Source organism: Saccopteryx leptura, chromosome 11, assembly GCF_036850995.1.
Source record: "Saccopteryx leptura isolate mSacLep1 chromosome 11, mSacLep1_pri_phased_curated, whole genome shotgun sequence".
In the NCBI taxonomy this organism is placed as follows: domain Eukaryota; kingdom Metazoa; phylum Chordata; class Mammalia; order Chiroptera; family Emballonuridae; genus Saccopteryx; species Saccopteryx leptura.
In genome coordinates, this window is record NC_089513.1 from 3,182,245 (window position 1) to 3,202,177 (window position 19,933).

Consider the following 19,933-nt stretch of genomic DNA (forward strand, 5'->3'; position numbering starts at 1 on the left):
ACGCAGGCTGGCCTCTGACTTCCTGCAGTGCAAAGAAACCGCCAGAGCAGAACGGAGCAGCGTGTCTACCGGCACTTCCTGAGGGTCTTGCTGAAGCACCCACGCTGCAGGATGTGGTCTGAAAAGAAGCTTCCGCGAGCAAACAGAACTGGGGCGCGGAAGGCAGTGGTCCTGTCACGTCCCGTAACGAAAGGCTCTCCGGAGAAGCCTGATGGAACCCGCCACTACCTCAGTGCTCCGGAGAGGGCAGGTGTCTGTATGTCACAATGCCCCACGAGGTCTCCATGACAGGGAGTGCGCCCTGGGAAACACTGGTGGGAAGGGCATCAATGGCTGTGACCCAGCATTTTACAGTGACCATGTTATCACTCACACAAAACAGCAGCAAAGGACACGAGAGGGCCTGAGACCCAGGACACACGTCATCGGCTCCCTGATAACAAGACAGCACGGAGAAGCACAATCTCCACATGGCTGAGTTCATGAATATGGCTGTGGGAACAGAACACCACCAACATGGGGACAGGGACGTCCCTTCCTGCCAGCTCCTCACAAAGTGGAGGTGCAAGCACCCTCCTCCTGAACGGGCTCTGTTTCACAGGCACCGTCCTGCCCTGGACCCAGGGGACAGGCCTCAGGGAGGGCGCCGCCAGCTCCCGCCCAGCCCAGGTTGGGGCACTCCAGTGTGCCGGCCAACTACCACTACCTTGGGCAGAAGGGTTAGCTCAGGTAACACATCTTTTTGTCAATGCAGCCAAGAGCAGTGCCTTTCGCTCTTTCTCTTCCAGAGATTTTAATGAGTTATATGTTAGTATTTACATTAAAAAAATAATAATAACAGACACAAAAGAGGAGAAGGGAGAGAGAAGGAAAGGGAGGGAAGGGCGGGGAGGAGCTGGAACAACAGAGACTTTCTCAGTTATTCCCGCCTGCCTCTGACAAGGGCTCTGAGAACCCAGACCAGCAATTTGACGCTCAACCTTTCTCATCTCAGGGCACACACATCAACTAATTACTAATATTTTTTGCCAATCTGAAAAAAAAAACCAGGTATAATTTTAATCCATTCACACTGGATGGCTGTTATGTTGTCTGTTGTCACTTTTTTATTCAACAACCAAAGGGAAAGAGGTCAGTGCCCTTGACAAAATAGGTATTGCGTGTTTTAAAAATTCTTGAGGTGCACCAGTTGAAAATTGCTGATTTAGACTAATGAAGACAATTAGGGAGCATTCCAAGCACAACTTCTCCCTTCCTTGTCACACTGGATGCCCAAGCTTGCTTTTCTATGAATTCCCCATGGTTAATTAATAATCACTGCAATAGGGGAAAATGAATAAGCACCTAATGTCAAGCTCCACAGAGCTGCTGGTGGCCTGGTCACCTGGGGGGACAATATAAGCAAAGGATCTTAATTGTCAGTGAAAAGAAGAAAGAGATGACTTTGAAAAGAGAATATTGTATTTTCAAGAACAGTGAATCCTGGACAGATATAAACCAACATCTCTTAGCACTTGTGGAATTTAATAATAAAGTGACTACTGCTCGAGCAAGTAAAGGGGAGAGGGAGTATTAAAAAGAGAGAGAGAGGCTTCTCTTTACTTAAAAACACAGACTAAAAGGAAAAGTGGCATGGGACTGGATATTTTGAAAGGTCTTAAGGACCATTTCATTCGTATATATGTATACACATACACATGTGTATTTTTACTTACGCTATAGGTATATTATATATATAACTATAGTACATCTGTGTGCATGAATTTATAATTCTCTGCTTTCCAGACACATAAGAAACATTAAATACATAAACAGGCAACATTTGTCTACAACAGAAAAGATACATTTCATATATTTCATGGATAATAGTGTATTTGTGCGCTATAAAATCTATTCTCCCACACCTGATGACATTCATGCAACATAAAATTTTTTAGATATTGAGACAAAAAAGGAGCTTTTCTCATCTACAAAATCAAACTATTTCAATTCAAGCTGGAAAATTAAATGCTACAACATTATGCCACCACTGTTTAAAGCGGAATACCCACAAAGTAGGGGCCAACAGTCCCTATGCTTGAGAGAATCACGTACCACGGTTAAACACGAACAACGCCACAAGAGTCAGCGTGTAACAAATAGGCTGGACTCCTGGTAAACAATTCTGAATGATCTTCATTCTGAAAATGACTCTTCCCAAAGCAGGAACAGCGATCCTTCCGTATCAGCGCCCGAGGGCACCCTGGTGCCTCCCTCTTACGCCCCTGCCCTCCCCGCCTCCACCCTCTCCTTTTTGACGGCCACGCAGTGCTTCGCAGCACGCTGCAGCCAGCTCTGGTCTGCCGATCCTCCAGGAGGGGCACTTAGGTTGTTGCCAATCATCTGTGATATAAACAAGGTTGCGATGAACAAGCAGCTTCCGCTTCTCAGGATGCCAAGAGAAGCCCAGATGCTGAGTGGAAGGGCTTCAAGTGTCAACGGGCATATGCTCTTGTAATTTTGATCAATTCTGCCAAATTGCCCTCCAGAGGAATGTAGCAATCCAAACTTCCACCAGCAATGTTTGGGGCCGGCTTCCGCACACTCCTGCCAAGGCGGCATATTACCAAACTTCCGAACCTTTTCCAACCTGGTGGCTGAAATGTGGTAGCTCACTGGAGTTTCAATTTTTAAGAGTTTCAATCTGCATTTCTTTGCAATGAATGAGGTTAAGTATCTTTTCCAATATGGAGACGGTGTATGTATTTTCTGCATCCTGTCGTTCACATGTTTATCTGCTCTCTACAGGGTTGTTATTCATTCTACTGTATGTTAAGAAGATGGAATCTATGACACAGGTGCACGTGTTATTCCTCAGCCTCATAGTTTTCTTTTGACTTTGCTTATGGTGCCGTCTGCAAAGCGGTGGTTGATTTTGTTCAGTTCGTTCTAGCTTCCTGGCTTGGAGGTTCTAAAATAACTGCCCCAGAGCTAGCCCTGTGGACTGTCCAGCGGCACCAGGTTTAACAGAACATCAGCCCCACTTCACAATCATCCAAGAGCGTGGAGTAAAGCGTGGGTCCAGGCGGCTGGCTGGTCTCTCACTACCAGCTACTACCGCCTCTCCCCCCCCCCCCACTTGAAATGGCGCCTTAGTCAACACTTTGTTTACTTGAAGTGGAGTCTGGATTTTTTCCCCTCAGGGATATGGTGATTCCCTACTGGGCCACCGAAATAAAGTGAGCGGCAAAAGTTCTGGTTTCCCAGTGTGTCTGAAAGTCATGTTTACACTACAGCTTAGCCTGTAAGTGTGCGACAGCGTTACCTCTAAAACCCAGCGCACACGCTGTAAGTCAGCACTACCTTGTTGCTAAGCGCTCACCGCAATGGGGCCCACTGTGGCGCAGGTGAGACGTCCTGACTGACGTCCGCCCAGGACACAGTGTCTGTGAGCACAATAACGCCAGCCCTGCCCAGAGGTCTGCTAGCCCGCCTCTGCAGGTGCCAGTCTGTCACAGTGACCCCAGCTGCAGGACGGTCATGACTGGCAGAGGGCGTCCTCAGTGTGCTCTTTCTCCCCCAAAGCACAACGTCCCACCAGTCACGAGACTGCAGTCCTGAGCTGGCATGGCGAACATCTTAAGCTAACTACAGAGCTAGAGACTTGAGCCAACAATATAGGACAATCTCCAAGGCACAACTGTAAGCTCTGTGTATCAACTATAATGTACTGACAGTATGTTCTTTCTGGTAAGGAGTGTAGCACAGATGTCATGTGCTGAAGTGTTATAGGTGTCTCAAGAGTATAAGGTGTGTGTCTGTGTAGCATAACTCATCATGAATAAAGTTAAATGACAAGGCAAAGAAATGGAGAAAACCTATGCAATATACGTACACATAAAAACAAACAATTAATATGCAGACTGCTGGGCAGAGGGATCCTAGATAAATATGAGTTTCTATTTCCCCAAAGTAATCTGTGCCCCTGCCTCACCACTCCCAAATTCTATTGTGTGAAATTACTGATTGTTTTTGATCAATTGGTACCAATTTGGTGTGTTGCATATGTGAACTTAAGTTAAAAACAATATGAAGAGGAGAGGAGACAAGATGGCGCTGGAGTAGGCGGACGTACCAGCATCTACCTCCCAGAACCAAAGTGGATTACAAACTAATTTTATGAACTATCATCTGGAAAAACCAACTTTGGACTAAACTAAGAGGACTCTTCAACCAAGGAACACTGAAGAAGCCACACCGAGACTGGTAAGAAAAGTGGAAACGCGGAGAGGGCTGCCCAGCTCCTCGGAGCGAACGGCAGTAGGGAGAGACTCGCATGGCGGGAAGTGAGTTTAGCAGAGGGGAAAGGGTCCTGAGCCCCAGGAACAAAGCCCCAACCTGCAGCCCCAGAGCCCAAAAGAGGCGTAAGGACAGTATTTAGCTGGAAACAAATCAGGATACTGTTTGTGAGAGAGTCTGATTTCTCAGACCCAGGATTCTTATTAAAGGGACCACGCAGAACATCTCTCTCAAAAACAATCACCTGGGGCTCCTGGGGACGGGGGGAGAGAGGAGAGGACCAGAGTAACAGGAAGACAGTGTAATCTAGGAGGCACAGGGAGAAACATTTTGGGAGATAGCCACCCTAACCCCTGGGACGAGTCACTCCCCAAAGCTGAAGTGAATATTTCCCCCAGAAACAGCAATACCAGCAAAGGGAAGCAGGAGAGCAGCCAAACAAGCTCCCCCGCGGCATTCAGAGCAGAGTCGCATAGAAGGAGGGAGCTTTCGGGTCTACAGTAGTGAGTCTTAGGGTCTGAGCTGCAACGCCCCCACCCACACAGCTGAGGGCGCACCGGAGGGCGGGCGGCAGCGGGAGACAAAAGTGCGGTTCTGCTGGCAGGGGAGGAAGCCGGCTGGCCACCACTGGGCTCAGGTGTGAGCTCAATCTTGCCCGGCTGGGGAGAAGGGGGCGTGCAAAAGAGGTCAAGCTCAGCTGCCGGCAGCTTGTAATCCAGCCTCCGGGAGAAGGGCGGGAACCCCGGAAAGGGTGAAGACCAGCCCCGGAGCAAGGGCAGAGGAGCACAGCCCCGCCCCGCCCGTGCAACCCAGGCTTGCGGTCTGACTTGGTAGCCGGCTCCTCCCGCGGGGGTGGAGCCAAAAGCCCAGAAGAGGCGGAGTTCCGCTACGAAGCTGAGTTTGGGCACACAGCCCTGCCCGGCGGTAGAGCCAAGGCTAGCAGCTGTTCCTTGAGTGGAATCCTCCTGCAAGGGCAGGGCGAAAGCTCGGAAACAGGTGGAGACCCGCAGCTGAGCAAAAGTGCTCGCCAATGCCCTCAGGACCAAGCATAACGTCACACACGGGGGTGGGGCAAAGGCCAAGGGCACCAACCCTTCTGCACCCGAGCACGTGATCACAGCCACTCCCGTGAAGAGAAAATGCGGAGGCAGAGAAATACAACACAAATAAACCAAGAGAAATTCCCAGAAAAGGACCTAAGTGAATCAGATATAACCAAATTACCAGATGCAGAGTTTAAAATAACGATTGTTAGGATGCGCAAAGATATTAGAACCACCATAGATGACCATTACGAAAACCTAAATAAAGAGATAACAAATATAAAAAAGGACATTGAAATAATAAAAAAGAATCAGACAGAAATGACAAATACAATATCTGAAATAAAGAATACAATGGAAGGAATTAAAAGCCAGATGGATGAAGCAGAGAATTGAATCAGTGAGTTAGAGGACACAATAAATAAAGGCACGGAAGCAGAGAAGAAACAAGAAAAGAGACTCAAAAAGTCTGAGGAAACTCTAACAGAGCTCTGTGACAACATGAAGAGAAAATCCTCATCACAGGGGTTCCTGAAGAAGAAGAGAAAGAACAAGGGATAGAGACTTTGTTCAAACATATTATAGCGGAAAACTTCCCCCAATTAAGGCAGGAAAACATTTCACATGTGCAGGAAGCACAGAGAACTCCATTAAGGAGAAACCCAAAGAAACCAACACCAAGACACATCATAATTAAATTACCAAAGCTAAATGATAAAGAGAAAATACTAAAAGCTGCGAGAGAAAAAAAGACTATCACCTACAAAGGAGCCCCCATAAGGATAACTTCTGACTTCTCAACAGAAACACTTGAGGCCAGAAGGGAATGGCAAGAAATATTCAAAGTAATGCAGAACAAGAACCTACAACCAAGACTACTTTATCCAGCAAGGCTATCATTTAAAATTGAAGGAGAAATAAAAAGCTTTACATACAACAAAAAACTCAAGGATTTCACTGCAACCAAACCAAGGCTGCAAGAAATGCTAAGGGACCTGTTGTAAACAGATCAAAGGAAAAAAAGAATATAGCAAAAGAGAAAAACAGTTTTAAAGGAAAAAAATGGCAATAAACAATTACATATCAGTAATAACCTTAAATGTTAATGGATTAAATGATCTGATCAAGAGACATAGGGTAGCTGCGTGGATAAGAAAACAGGACCCATACATATGCTGTCAAAAGAGACACACCTTAAATCAAAAGATGCTCACAGACTGAAGATAAAAGGATGGAAAAAAATATTTCACGCAAATGGAAATGAAAAAAAAGCTGGGGTAGCAATACTTATATCAGACAAAATGGACTTTAAAACAAAGACAATAGTTAGAGATAAAGAGGGTCACTACATAATGATAAAGGGAGCAATCCAAAAGGAAGTTATAACCATTAAAAAATATCTACGCACCTAATATAGGAGCACCTAAATATATAAAGCAGACTTTCATGGACTTAAAGGGCGAGATCAACAGCAATACTATAATAGTAGGGGATTTCAATACCCCATTAACATCATTAGATAGACCTCAAGAAAGAAAATTAACAAAGAAACAGCAGACTTAAAGGACATATTAGATCAACTCGATTTAATAGATATCTCCAGAACCTTTCACCCTAAAACAGCGGAATATACATTCTTTTCAAGCGCTCATGGTACATTCTCTAGAATAGACCACATGTTAGGGCACAAAAGCGGGCTCAACAAATTTAAGAAGATTGAAATCATATCGAGCACTTTCTCTGATCACAATGGCATTAAACTAGAAATCAACCACAATAGAAAAATTGAAAAACATTCAAACACTTGGAAACTAAATAGCACGTTATTAAACAATGAATGGGTTAACACTGAGATCAAAGAAGAAATTAAAAAATTCCTAGAAACAAACGATAATGAGCATACATCAACTCAAAATTTATGGGACACAGCAAAAGCAGTCCTGAGAGGGAAGTTTATAGCATTACAGGCATACCTCAAGAAGCTAGAAAAAGCTCAAATAAACAACTTAACCCTGCATCTAAAAGAACTAGAAAAAGAACAGCAAGTAAAGCCCAGAGTTAGTAGAAGGAAGGAAATAATAAAGATCAGAGCAGAAATAAATGACATAGAGGCTAAAGAAACAATACAGAGGATCAATGAAACCAGGAGCTGGTTCTTTGAAAAGGTAAACAAGATCGATGAACCTTTAACGAGACTCACCAAGAAAAAAAGAGAGAGGACTCAAATAAATAAAATTAGAAACGAGAGTGGAGAAATAACAACTAAAACAACAGAAATACAAAATATTGTAAGAAAATACTATGAAGAACTGTATGCCAAAAAACTAGACAACCTAGATGAAATGGACAAATTCCTTGAATCATATAATCTTCCAAAAATCAATCTGGAAGAATCAGAAAACCTAAACAGACCAATTACAACAAATGGGATTGAAACAGCTATCAAAAAACTCCCAAAAAAGAAAAGTCCTGGGCCTGATGGCTTCACAAGTGAATTCTACCAAATATTCAAAGAAGAACTAACTCCTATCCTTCTCAAGCTATTTCAAAAAATTCGAGAGGAAGGAAGACTTCCAAACTCCTTTTATGAGGCGAGAATAATTCTGATTCCAAAACCAGGCGAAGACAACACAAAAAAAGAAAATTATAGGCCAATATCCCTGATGAATTAGATGCAAAAATCCTCAACTAAATATTAGCAAACCGGATCCAGCAATATATGGAAAAAAATCATACACCAGGATCAAGTGGGATTTATTCTTGGGAGACAAGGCTGGTACAATCTTCGCAAATCAATCAATGTGATTCATCACATAAACAAAAGAAAGGAGAGGCCCTGGCCTGTTGGTTCAGCGGTAGAGCGTCGGCCTAGCGTGCAGAGGACCCGGGTTCGATTCCTGGCCAGGGCACATAGGAGAAGCACCCATTTGCTTCTCCACCCCTCCGCCGCGCCTTCCTCTCTGTCTCTCTCTTCCCCTCCTGCAGCCAAGGCTCCATTGGAGCAAAGATGGCCCGGGCGCTGGGAATGGCTCTGTGGCCTCTGCCCCAGGCGCTAGAGTGGCTCTGGTCACAACATGGCGACACCCAGGATGGGCAGAGCATCGCCCCCTGGTGGGCAGAGCGTCGCCCCTGGAGGGCGTGCCGGGTGGATCCCGGTCGGGCGCATGCGGGAGTCTGTCTGACTGTCTCTCCCTGTTTCCAGCTTCAGAAAAATACAAAAAACAAAACAAAACAAAAGAAAGGAGAAATACCACATGATAATTTCAATAGATGCAGAAAAAGCATTTGATAAAGTCCAGCACCCATTCATGATCAAAACTCTCAGCAAAGTGGGAATACAGGGAACATACCTCAACATGATAAAGGCCATCTATGACAAACCCACAGCCAACATCATACTCAATGGGCAAAAATTAAAAGCAATCCCCTTAAGATCAGGAACAAGGCAGGGGTGCCCCCTTTCACCACTCTTATTCAACATAGTTCTGGAAGTCCTAGCCACAGCAATCAGACAAGAAAAAGAAATAAAAGGCATCCAAATTGAAAAAGAAGAAGTAAAACTTTCATTATTTGCAGATGACATGATATTGTATATAGAAAACCCTAAAGTCTCAGTCAAAAAACTACTAGACCTGATAAATGAATTTGGCAAGGTGGCAGGATATAAAATCAATACTCAGAAATCAGAGGAATTTTTATACACTAATAATGAACTGTCAGAAAGAGAAATCAAGGAATCAATCCCCTTTACCATTGCAACCAAAAAAATAAAGTACCTAGGAATAAATCTAACCAAGGAGATTAAAGACTTGTACTCGGAAAATTAAAAAACATTGATAAAAGAAATCAGGGAAGATACGAACAAGTGGAGGCATATACCGTGCTCATGGTTAGGAAGAATAAACATCATTAAAATGTCTCTATTACCCAAAGCAATTTATAAATTCAATGCAATACCGATTAAAATACCAATGACTTATTTCAAAGACATAGAACACATATTCCAAAAATTTATATGGAACCAAAAGAGAACACGAATAGCCTCAGCAATCTTGAAAAGTAAGAATAAAGCAGGAGGTATCACACTTCCAGATATCAAGTTATATTATAAGGCCATTGGATTCAAAACAGCATGGTACTGGCATAAGAACAAGCACATAGATCAATGGAACAGAACAGAGAACTCAGAAATAAACCCACAGCTCTATGGACAACTGATATTTGACAAAGGAAGTAAGACAATACAATGGAGTAAAGACAGCCTCTTCAACAAATGGTGATGAAAAAACTGGACAGCTACCTGCAAAAAAATGAAACTAGACCACCAACTTACACCACTCACAAAAATAAACTCAAAATGGATAAAAGACTTGAATGTAAGCCGTGAAACCATAAGCATCTTAGAAGAAAACATAGGCAGTAAGCTCTCTAGCTCTCTGACATCTCTCGCAGCAATATATTTGCTGATTTGTCTCCACAGGCAAGTGAAATAAAAGACAGGATAAACAAATGGGACTTTATCAAACTAAAAAGCTTCTGCACAGCTAAACACAATAAGAACAGAATAAAAAGACAAACTACACAATGGGAGAATATATTTGACATAGCGTCTGATAAGGGGTTAATAACCAAAATTTATAAAGAACTTGTAAAACTTAATACCATGAAGACAAACAATCCAATCCAAAAATGGGCAAAAGAAATGAATAGACACTTCTCCAAAGAGGACACACAGATGGCCAACAGGCATATGAAAAAATGTTCAACATCACTAATGATTAGAGAAATGCAAATTAAAACCACAATGAGATATCACCTCACACCAGTCAGAATGGCGCTCATCAATAAAACAACACAGAATAAGTGCTGGCGAGGATGTAGAGAAAAGGGAATCCTCCTGCACTGCTGGTGGGAATGCAGACTGGTGCAGCCACTGTGGAAAACAGTATGGAGATTCTTCAAGAAATTAAAAATCGAATTGCCTTTTGACCCAGCTATACCACTGTTAGGAATATACCCCAAGAACACCATAGCACTGTTTGAAAAGAAGAAATGCACCCCCATGTTTATGGCAGCATTGTTCACGATAGCAAAGATTTGGAAACAGCCCAAATGTCCATCAGAGGACGAGTGGATTAAAAAGCTTTGGTATATATATACTATGGAATACTACTCAGCCATAAGAAATGATGACATCAGATCTTTTACAACAACATGGATGGGCCTTGATAACATTATACTGAGTGAAAGAAGTAAATCAGAAAAAACTAAGAACTGTATGATTCCATACATAGGTGGGACATAAAGATGAGACTCAGAGACATGAACAACAGTGTTGGGGTTACAGGGTGGGGGGAGGAGAGGGAGGGGGTTGGGGGAGGGGAGGGGCATAAAGATCATGGCTTTTCAGCATTTGCCATATTCCCCCCTTAATCTATAGACAGACAGCAAATATTTACATATGGTGTTCCCATGCTGTTTTAGGGACAAATGCTGATAAACTATTTCAGCAGTTCCTCCTTCTTCAAAGACTTATATGTCAACATAGAGCTCCATGTGTCATAGGACATACTCAAGCTCACTCCATGTTCCCTGGAGCTTTAACACAAGGGAATGCCCCCCCCCCTTTTTTTGTAGTATTTTTTCTTTTATTTATTTATTTTTTGTATTTTTCTGAGGATGGAGATGGGGAGGCAGTCAGACAGACTCCTGCATGCGCCTGACTGGGATCCACCTGGCATGCCTACCAGGGGGGAATGCTCTGCCCATCTGGGGTGTTGCTCTGTTACAACCGGAGCCATTCTAGCGACTGGGGTGGAGGCCATGGGGTCATCCTTAGTGCCCGGGGTGGCTTTGCTCCGGTGGAGCCTTGGCTGTGGGCGGGAGGAGAGAGACGAAGAGGAAGGAGAGGGGGAGGGGTGGAGAAGTAGATGGGCGCTTCTCCGGTATGCTCTGGCCAGGAATCGAAGCAGGGAATCCTGCACACCAGGCCAATGACTTCGACGGGTCTACCATATCATGCTTTTTACTTAAAAAAAAAAAAATTTTTTTTACATTTCTTTTGAATGCTGATGAACAGGACACACCAAATCTTTTTCGCCTGCAAACTACTACCTTCTTTATTAGATCTAGCTAATAACACTGTTTTGTCTTTTTCCAAATAGCTCCAGATATATGGAAAATATTTATATAGGCAGATGGGGATCCTCAAACCCCTCAGCGAGATCTTCTGAGAATGGCTTTTAAGATACCTAGAGGCAGAAAAAGCCCAATAGAGATCAGGGGAACTACCAGCTTTTAGGATACACCCTTAAAGGCTCCAACGCCCCAAAGGGGTCTCATAGGATGCCATCTGGGTCCTGCTTCAATAGTGGAAAGGAAGGTCATTGAGCTAAAGCCTGCCAGGCTTACATGCCTCTGCTGGGAGGAAACAGGGACACTGGAAGGCGGGCTTCCCCCTCGCTCCTCTGAGGGAGGGTTCAGTCCCTTCCAGCCCTGCTCCAGCCACCTATGACCTAATCTTGCCCAGAAAGCTGGGGTTTGCCACTGAAGGCTGAAGGGGCCCAGGGCCGTCGGCCCCATCTACGACACTGTGGACGAGCCTAGGGTATTTCTTCCAAGAAGCAGGTAAACTGATCTCATTTGCACAAGGGCCACTTAACTATGTTTTGCCTGAATAGTCAGGTTTTTTATTCTTCCCTCAAAGATCTCTGTTGTGGGTGTTGAAAGTCCTATTTTCTGCTGCTTTGCTTAATATATAGTGTTTCCTTTATCTCTCCTACCTCAATGCCCCACTCATATTTCAGGCTGGGACCTACTCCTAATTTAGAGCTCTCTTTCCTCCTTTTGCCAACTTGTATTATGAATCTACCTTTGCCACCCAGCTGAGTGTATCCCAAGGTTCTCTTTACCAGGCCACATCACAGAGCTCCAGGGAAAAGCAACCTGGTCTCAATTCTCCAGGCAGAGGAGAACAGAAGCTCCATATCCACGCATGCTGCAAATGGCTTTTCCAGTCTACCTGAATCATTACCAGCTAGAAGCAGTGGTCATTGGGACTTGGACATGAGCTGCAAAGTATAGAATGGTGACAACAATTACAGTGCCATGCGGACTTTTCCTGTGGGGAACTTTCTTGGACTCCTGCTCCCTGTGACAGCTCCTAACAGACTGAACTGTGGTTGGGTTGCATTTTTCAGGGATTTGGCATGGTGATGGGGCCAACTTGGACTTGGTGAACATGTTAAGGACACTACTCTTTTAGGGATTCTTGCTGTATTGGCCAAGAGTTTGCTTAAAGGCTTTTAATCACTGTAAAAAAAAATAGAGGACTGGATGAAGAAGATGGGGCACATATACACCATGGTATACTATTCAGCTAGGAGAAATGATGACATCGGATCACTTACAGCGGAATGGTGGAGTCTTGGTAGCATTGTGCGGGGTGAAATAAGCGAATCAGAAAAAAACAGGAACTGCAGGATTCCATATGTTGGTGGGACATAAAAGCGAGACTAAGAGGCATGGACAGGAGTGTGGTGGTTACGGGGGGTGGGGGGAGGGAAGGAGGGAGAGGGAGAGGGGGAGGGGTACAGAGAGAACTGGATAGAGAGGGTGGCGGAGGATGATCTCTCTTCGGGTGATGGGTATGCAATAGAACTAAATGACAAGATAACCTAGAAATGTTTTCTTTGAATGTATGTACCCTGATTTATTGATGTCACCCCATTAAAATAAAAATTTATTTATAAAAAAAAAAAAAAAAGAAAGAAATAACTCCAAATTGGGGCAGTGCTCTAACGCGTTTTGTACTCCCGCCCCAGGTAGTGAGAACTCAGCAGTACCCTTTGTCCTTGTTTGAAGCAATTTTCAGTGTGGATGGCTCCCTCTTAGTATCAAAATTAAACAGCAATCTGGAATTACTTTTGGAGAGAGATAGTTCTACATGAAATTCTGAATTCACTACATGTTAATTTTGTTGCAATAAATATTTTATTATTTTATTCCTGGTAAAGATGTATATAGATGTTAATGCAAATTGCACCTACAAAAGAAACAACTGTAATAAATTGTTACACCTATTTTCTTTGCACAAGGAAAACATATGGGAAGGTTAGAGGGCTTTAATCCTTTAAACAAAAATTTGACCAAGGATCTTCTAAAGCAATCCTCTTTTGATGTGTTATTTTGATGTATTCTTTATTTTGCTTAGCAAATGAATGAGATTTATTTGAGGCAAAAAAAATACATATTTTATTTATTGCAGTAAAATAAGGAATAGTTGATAATTCACTAAAAAAAAAATATGAAAGTTCTACTTAAAACAAATGTTAGATTTTTTTTTTTAACACATCGATTCTCAAACTATATGGCCATGGAGCACTGTTTTTGCTGTTTAATGAGAATAACATTTGTATCTCATTAGGCTTCATGAGGATTATACTAAATACTAAAGAGGCCCAGAAAATTCAGTGGGTGCTGAATTTACTTTATTACTACTAGTAGTATTTCTACTAAATACAAAACACACACAGTTCAACTATCTGCATCATGTCTAGCAATTTTCTTCCTGTATATGAAAAGCAATTTCAAGTCATTTCAATAAAACTATATAGATTCCCAAAAGTTATCTAGTGTATATGTTTAGGAATGTAATTTTTCCCTGCCTGTTGAGGATACACTGTGAATGTCTGTCTTGCAGACCACTTCCTCTGTGGTCAGGTTTCAGTACTGGAACAAGTGTATTAACGTACAAACGCCAGGACACATTTATCTATAAAAGCTCAGTGGAAAGGGGTTTGTCCCTGTCTTTATGACAGGAATTCAAAATGAGTAAGTAGTAATGCAAAGAAGGGCTTTATATAAATTAAACTTAAGCAGCTACCCCATTTTTTACCCAGCAATATTTGATTATAGATTTCCTGGGCACAATAGCAGACTCACAAGCCTGGCACCTCTGGGGGTTACCCAGCGCTGCCCAGTCACCACAGGCGGGAAGGACATCTCCAGTCCGCCTGCAGCACGGCCTGGGTTACAGTCCTCTGCCCCCCACGTTCTTGCTGGTGAGGTTATAAGGAAGGAGCCGGATTTCAGATTACTGAACATTTGTGCTATTTATATTTAATAGAAGCTACAAGAATAAAGAACGTCATATTCCTCTGCCTAAAACAGAATGTTATATCAATGGTGCTCAGCAAATAGGAGGATGTCCTTTGGAATGAACCAAATGCATCACCAGAGAAGAGAGCAAAGAAGACACGTACATAAGGGGGCAGGAAGGCCCCCCCAGATCAACAGGGAAATGATGGTGCATACAATAAATGGTGTGGGCTTGACTGCCTGCCACATGGGAAGGTAAGTTAGCTTCTTGTGGCCCTATGTCATGCAGAAAATAAATGTCGTTCGGATTTTAAGATGAACATAATGACATTAAATTATAAAAGCGCTAGAAGAAAATACAAGAAAACATTTCTAGACTCTTGGCTGGAAAGAACGCTCCTAAATAAAATTCAAAACTGAAGTGCTACAAAAAGTTGTAGCAGAGTATACTTCGTAGTAGTTAAAACAACTAGATGGCTCGATACATCATACACACAGTGAAAAGACCTGGCAAAGAAAGGAACAAAATGCAACGCACAAAAGCAATGATTAATATACAGAACACAAAATGAGTGTTTATAATTAATAAACATATATAAAAAACTCAAAAACTGGATAAAGTATATAAGGAAAAAATTCATAACTGGCGATCTACACATGGTTATTTAAGCATTAAAAGTAACTAATGACTCCAGTAACCAAGGAAATATGCATTAAAGCCTAAGGTGACAGAAGGAACAACTTTAGCAAGATGATAACATTAATTAGCGACAACAATGTCAGTGAGCAAAGGCCTTGGAAGACATCTGATGATAGCCTTCAAAATGAAAATATACATATACTCGTGGATTCAGGAATTCAATTTCTAGAAATTCTCTGCAGGGAAAATCATTAAATCATTATTTATAACACCTAAACACTAGGGGAAATTTTCAAACTTGCTATGTGTTCAGAGAGAAAGGGGTTGTTATTTATGGTGACCACACTACAGGATTCAGTTCTGCTGAGAGGCGAGGTTAACCTATAAGCCAGTGTCCAGGAGGCTGAGCTGGTCTCCCCTAGGGCTGCATGGACGCCAACTGCATCAGGCAGAACACTAGAGGGCACAGCCCGGTCACAGGAAAGGACGGAATTCTCCAAGGAGGGGACCCAAGCAAGGGAGCTGGCAAGCCAGGACATGGGACTGTCCACCAGGGCCCAGGACACACGCCTGTGAGGGAGAATGCTCCTAGTCCTGGAGCTGACAAGGCCCTCAGTCCAAGGGCCAGAGCCTTCCTGGCCTGACATCTGTCCCCGCCACACCCCGAGGACCGCTGCACAGGACAGCGGGGTTGGGGGGGAGCCGCAGGCTGAAGAAGGACCAGTGGAGACGCCAGCACGGACCCCCCAGCGGAGCTGCTGCTGAGGGCCCGGCATGTGGGCTTCTCAGCCCACGGCCCTCTTTGTTGAACACAAGGCGGTCCCTACGCACCTCCGCAGCAAAACTTCACAAACTAATTCAAGTTAAAAACACAAGGCAAGCGCCAGAGAATGCACACGTGGCCCTTCCAGCTCTCTGAACCGGTGCACACACTGTACAGATACGTGCACGTGCCAGTCGCATGCGAGGAAGAGCTGCCCAAACAACAGAGGGGCAGCTCCTTCAGGGAAAGGTCACCCAGTCGGAGGAAACTTCCGTTTACTTAGCCTACTTTGGATCACTTAGATTATTCCACAGAATATCTTTAAGCTTTCCTCATGCAAAGAAAATCGGATCAGCCTGACCTGTGGTGGTGCAGTGGATAAAGCATCGACCTGAAATGCTGAGGTTGCCGGTTCAAAGCCACGGGCTTTGGCTGGTCAGGGCACATATGGGAGCTGATGCTTCTTGCTCCTCCCCTTTTTCTCTCTCTTTCTTTTTTTCTCTCTCTTTCTCTCTCTACCCTCTCTAAAATAAATAAGTAAATCTTAAAAAAAATAAAAGAAAATATGATCAAATCGTGCATTTTGGAAACAACGGATGGTCCAGCATTACACAGAATGTACGCGTTACAGACAATAAAAGAGAAAGGACGTGGCTGGGAGCAGAGGGGGAAAGGCCTCTGTTTACACAGAGACGACTCCACTTATCCATCGAGGAAAAGATGTAAGGGCAGTCTGTCCAGGGTTGCATGGAATGCCAGAAGGAGTGTTACAACAGCAGTGAGGGGAGAAGGAGGCGGACGGTGGGGAGACGACAACTGGAAGAACTTTCTGATCTGTCACAGCAGCAGATGCTGTCCAGACACCCAGAAGCAGGAGCCAGCACAACACGAGGTCACCCCTGCAGGACAAACATGATGGACGACCAGTGGTCATCCCAGGAGGGAGGGCAGGAGCAGGGCGGGAACAGGGCGCTCGGCTAGACTCCGACTTTCCAAACAATGAAGCACAAATAGTAAGAATAAATGTACAACAATGGCAAATTTATGGGTGCTTAAATAAAATTGGTATTTAAAAACACTGCCTATTTCATTACTTACAAGTGACCAAAAGCCTCTTTTTTAACTAAGATTTTTTTTTAAAGTTTATAGATATCATAGGTAATCATAAAATACAATCTTCTGATTATTTTCTACAAAGGCAAATTTTAATGAGACAATTTTTGAATCAGCCTGCTCTAAATTCTATGAATTTTCTTTTTCTTGTTTCCTAACTGGTGGCTATAATAAATAGGGTAATTCCTATCAGATCACTTATTCATCATTTCCTACTTTTCATACACCTCCATCTTTGAAATCAAGTGCTACGACATTAAAATGGATGTCCATTAACTTCTCCTCTCCATGTCTCAGCTATCACTACACGAGTGTTTGCTGTGTGGCTGAGGTGACGTGGACAGAGGAGCGTGTGAGTGAAGAGGAGCGTTCCTGACGGGGTTCCCCACTGTCCAGTGGCTCCAGTGCCCAGCTGCCCGAGCACTCCAGCCCCGCTGGCAGGCAGCAAGCATAGACATGTACTCACAGAGAGGGCCAAGTGGTGGCCGCAGCCCCAGCCTCGGCACGTCTGAATGTCCACCAGAGGCAGACGCACTGGACGGCGCTCTCAGGAGAAGAGTTATTTCAGCCTCATTGTTGCTCTGGTTTATATGGGGAGTCTGTGGTTATGGAAAAAGTCCACTTTCATTTGTACTGACCTATTATTTTCAAAATGAATTCATTCCACCTATTATTTATTATCTACTCCATGACATAAACATAAAAATGAATCATTTTGGGGCATGTCCTCAAAGCGAATATGGTTTGAAAGAAAAGTCATATGCATCAGTAATCATAACAAAAGGTTGGGCTTTGTCAAGTGAAACTTCACTTTCAAACAGTTAAAAATTCCATCTGTCACTTACAGGATTGCTACACACCACCCTTCCATGACATCTTTAATCGACGATGGCCTAAAACTATCCTGCTTCCCACAGTATTCAAGATGCTTTACTGACCTGACTTCAAAAGCTCTTAACTGCATCCTCACCAGCGGGTCCCAGTGCCAGTGACAGGCTGACTCGGATGAATCTGCAGACTGTCACAGTGTCCCTGCGCCCCCTCAGCACGGTCTGATCCCCAGCCCTCTTCCCAGCCCAGCCACAGCCCACGTCCAGGAAACCACTCTTCCCCTCCAATCTGCGCTCCTGGGGCGACAGCCAACAAGAGGACCGGCCCGCCATCCACCTCCCCGTATCCGGGAACACTGTGAAGAGCCAGGGAGGAGGCAGGGGGGGCAGGGACTGGGACTCTGAACTGGGACTCTGTTAGAAACCCAAATGACCAAGCTGTAATCAATCATTTCAATGACGGCCACCATCAAGACCAAGAATGAGACCTGTGGCCACACGGGGCCTGCCCTCCAGGCGGCTGGCAGGGGGAACCCTAGGACCTGGGCTCCTCGAGTTTCTCTTCCAGCCCAAAGAGAAGATCCCTTCTTACTGTCCTGATGAGCCGCTTGTTCAAGTAAGAGGAAGGAGCGCCCAGCTCTGAGAACAGGAGCACGAGCCGGTAGACTGCACCTGACCTCACCTGACACCACATCAGAGAGCGAACTGCCCATGCAAGCGAAACTAAACCAAGTCAGACAGACATCAGATGCCTTACCTGATGCCCTCAAGAAACTGACGCCCAAGTTCTCTCAGGAGGAAATGTGCAGCAGATAGGAACGGCCGGCCAGCCCCCACGAAACAGAAATACTCCTGCCTCGTTCGGCATGACCCCTGGAGGGCGGTGGGAGTAAGGTCGCGCCAGCTGAAGTTTCACACATTTCAGTTAAACAAAATTACATATATTTCTCTACGACAGAAATACTGTGAATCTTTAACAGGCTGTTCTTTATGAGGCTAAAGGGGTGGGAAAGGATAAAATAGAGGATGTTTGTCAAACGTATGAGACCACAAAAATATTTTCTTTACGGCTGAGCTCCAGTGCTGCTTGGAACTCATGACATGTGACAATGGGAATGTGACCTTCACCCTAACCACGTCCCTCCGCCTTCCACTCGCCTGCCTGGCCGAGGACGCCTGCTGGCAGAAATTCTTTTCCGTGTTCTTGGGCCACGATTCTGACACTAGACCTTTGACATCAACATGCTCTTCAACTCTGTGCATTTACCCCCTCACGGGGTGGGTTTCACTCTCTGCTTGATGTTAGCTGTCCGAACTTGGCCCGGTGACGTGCTGGGAGACCAGGAAGGGCATGTGGACGGGAGGCCTTCACAAAGACAGGTGAGAAAGCGCAGCCTGGCCACCACTCAGTCCACAGTCCTTCAGATCATGTGTGTAAGAGAGGCTAGGGAGGACAAAGGGGCCAGAGACACAGTCACAAGGCCCTGAGCTGTACAGACATGTGCGTGATAACCTGGGCTTACAATGAGTCACCTTCACAAAAACACTACTTTACAGATCAAGTTTTATATATCTACAATGTGTGTGTTTATATACATATATGTGATGATGTACTGTAGCTTTTTCTGGTTGAAAGCTTAGCAAATTTAAGGTGATATGAGTAAAAGTGTGAATGAAAAATAGATGTTTCGCGATAGTTCTGAGAATCTGGGCCTGGACCTGGTTTTACTTGGGACAACCTAGATCTCAAACATAACACCTCTGTGCATGCCTGCACAGAAGCGTGGCTTCTCAGCTCGACCCCGCTGTCCACACGAGCTCCCCCGGGCCCAGGTGCCCCTAGTCTGTCCGGGGCAGGGAACTGGCAGCCAGAAGCCGTAAGGGCCGCAGAGACGGCATCCTCACACGTGGTGCGTCATGGGCCCAAGGATGCAAAGCAGGGTTAGGGTGCAAAGGCGCCACCTAGCTCAGAAATCTTCTGTCCGGCTCTTCCATCAAGCATCTCTGCTCCAGGGACAAAGGAGGCAGGAGTTTTCCCATCTTCCAGACTTTTTTTGAAGAATCTGTCCCTCATGCTGACACTATTCCTTGCAAAGCTCTTAATTTTATGTTTGCTGGATAGTAGATTTTAAATGCATTCTTTATTCATTTTGTTAAATTGAGCCCC

At 44.4% G+C, this 19,933-nt stretch overlaps 1 protein-coding gene across 2 annotated transcripts in view; it reads right to left on the reverse strand.

The window, feature by feature from the left end:
• Nucleotides 1–19,933, reverse strand: part of ZNF407 (zinc finger protein 407) — a 427,510-nt gene that overhangs the window by 121,168 nt on the left and 286,409 nt on the right. The window lies entirely within an intron of this gene.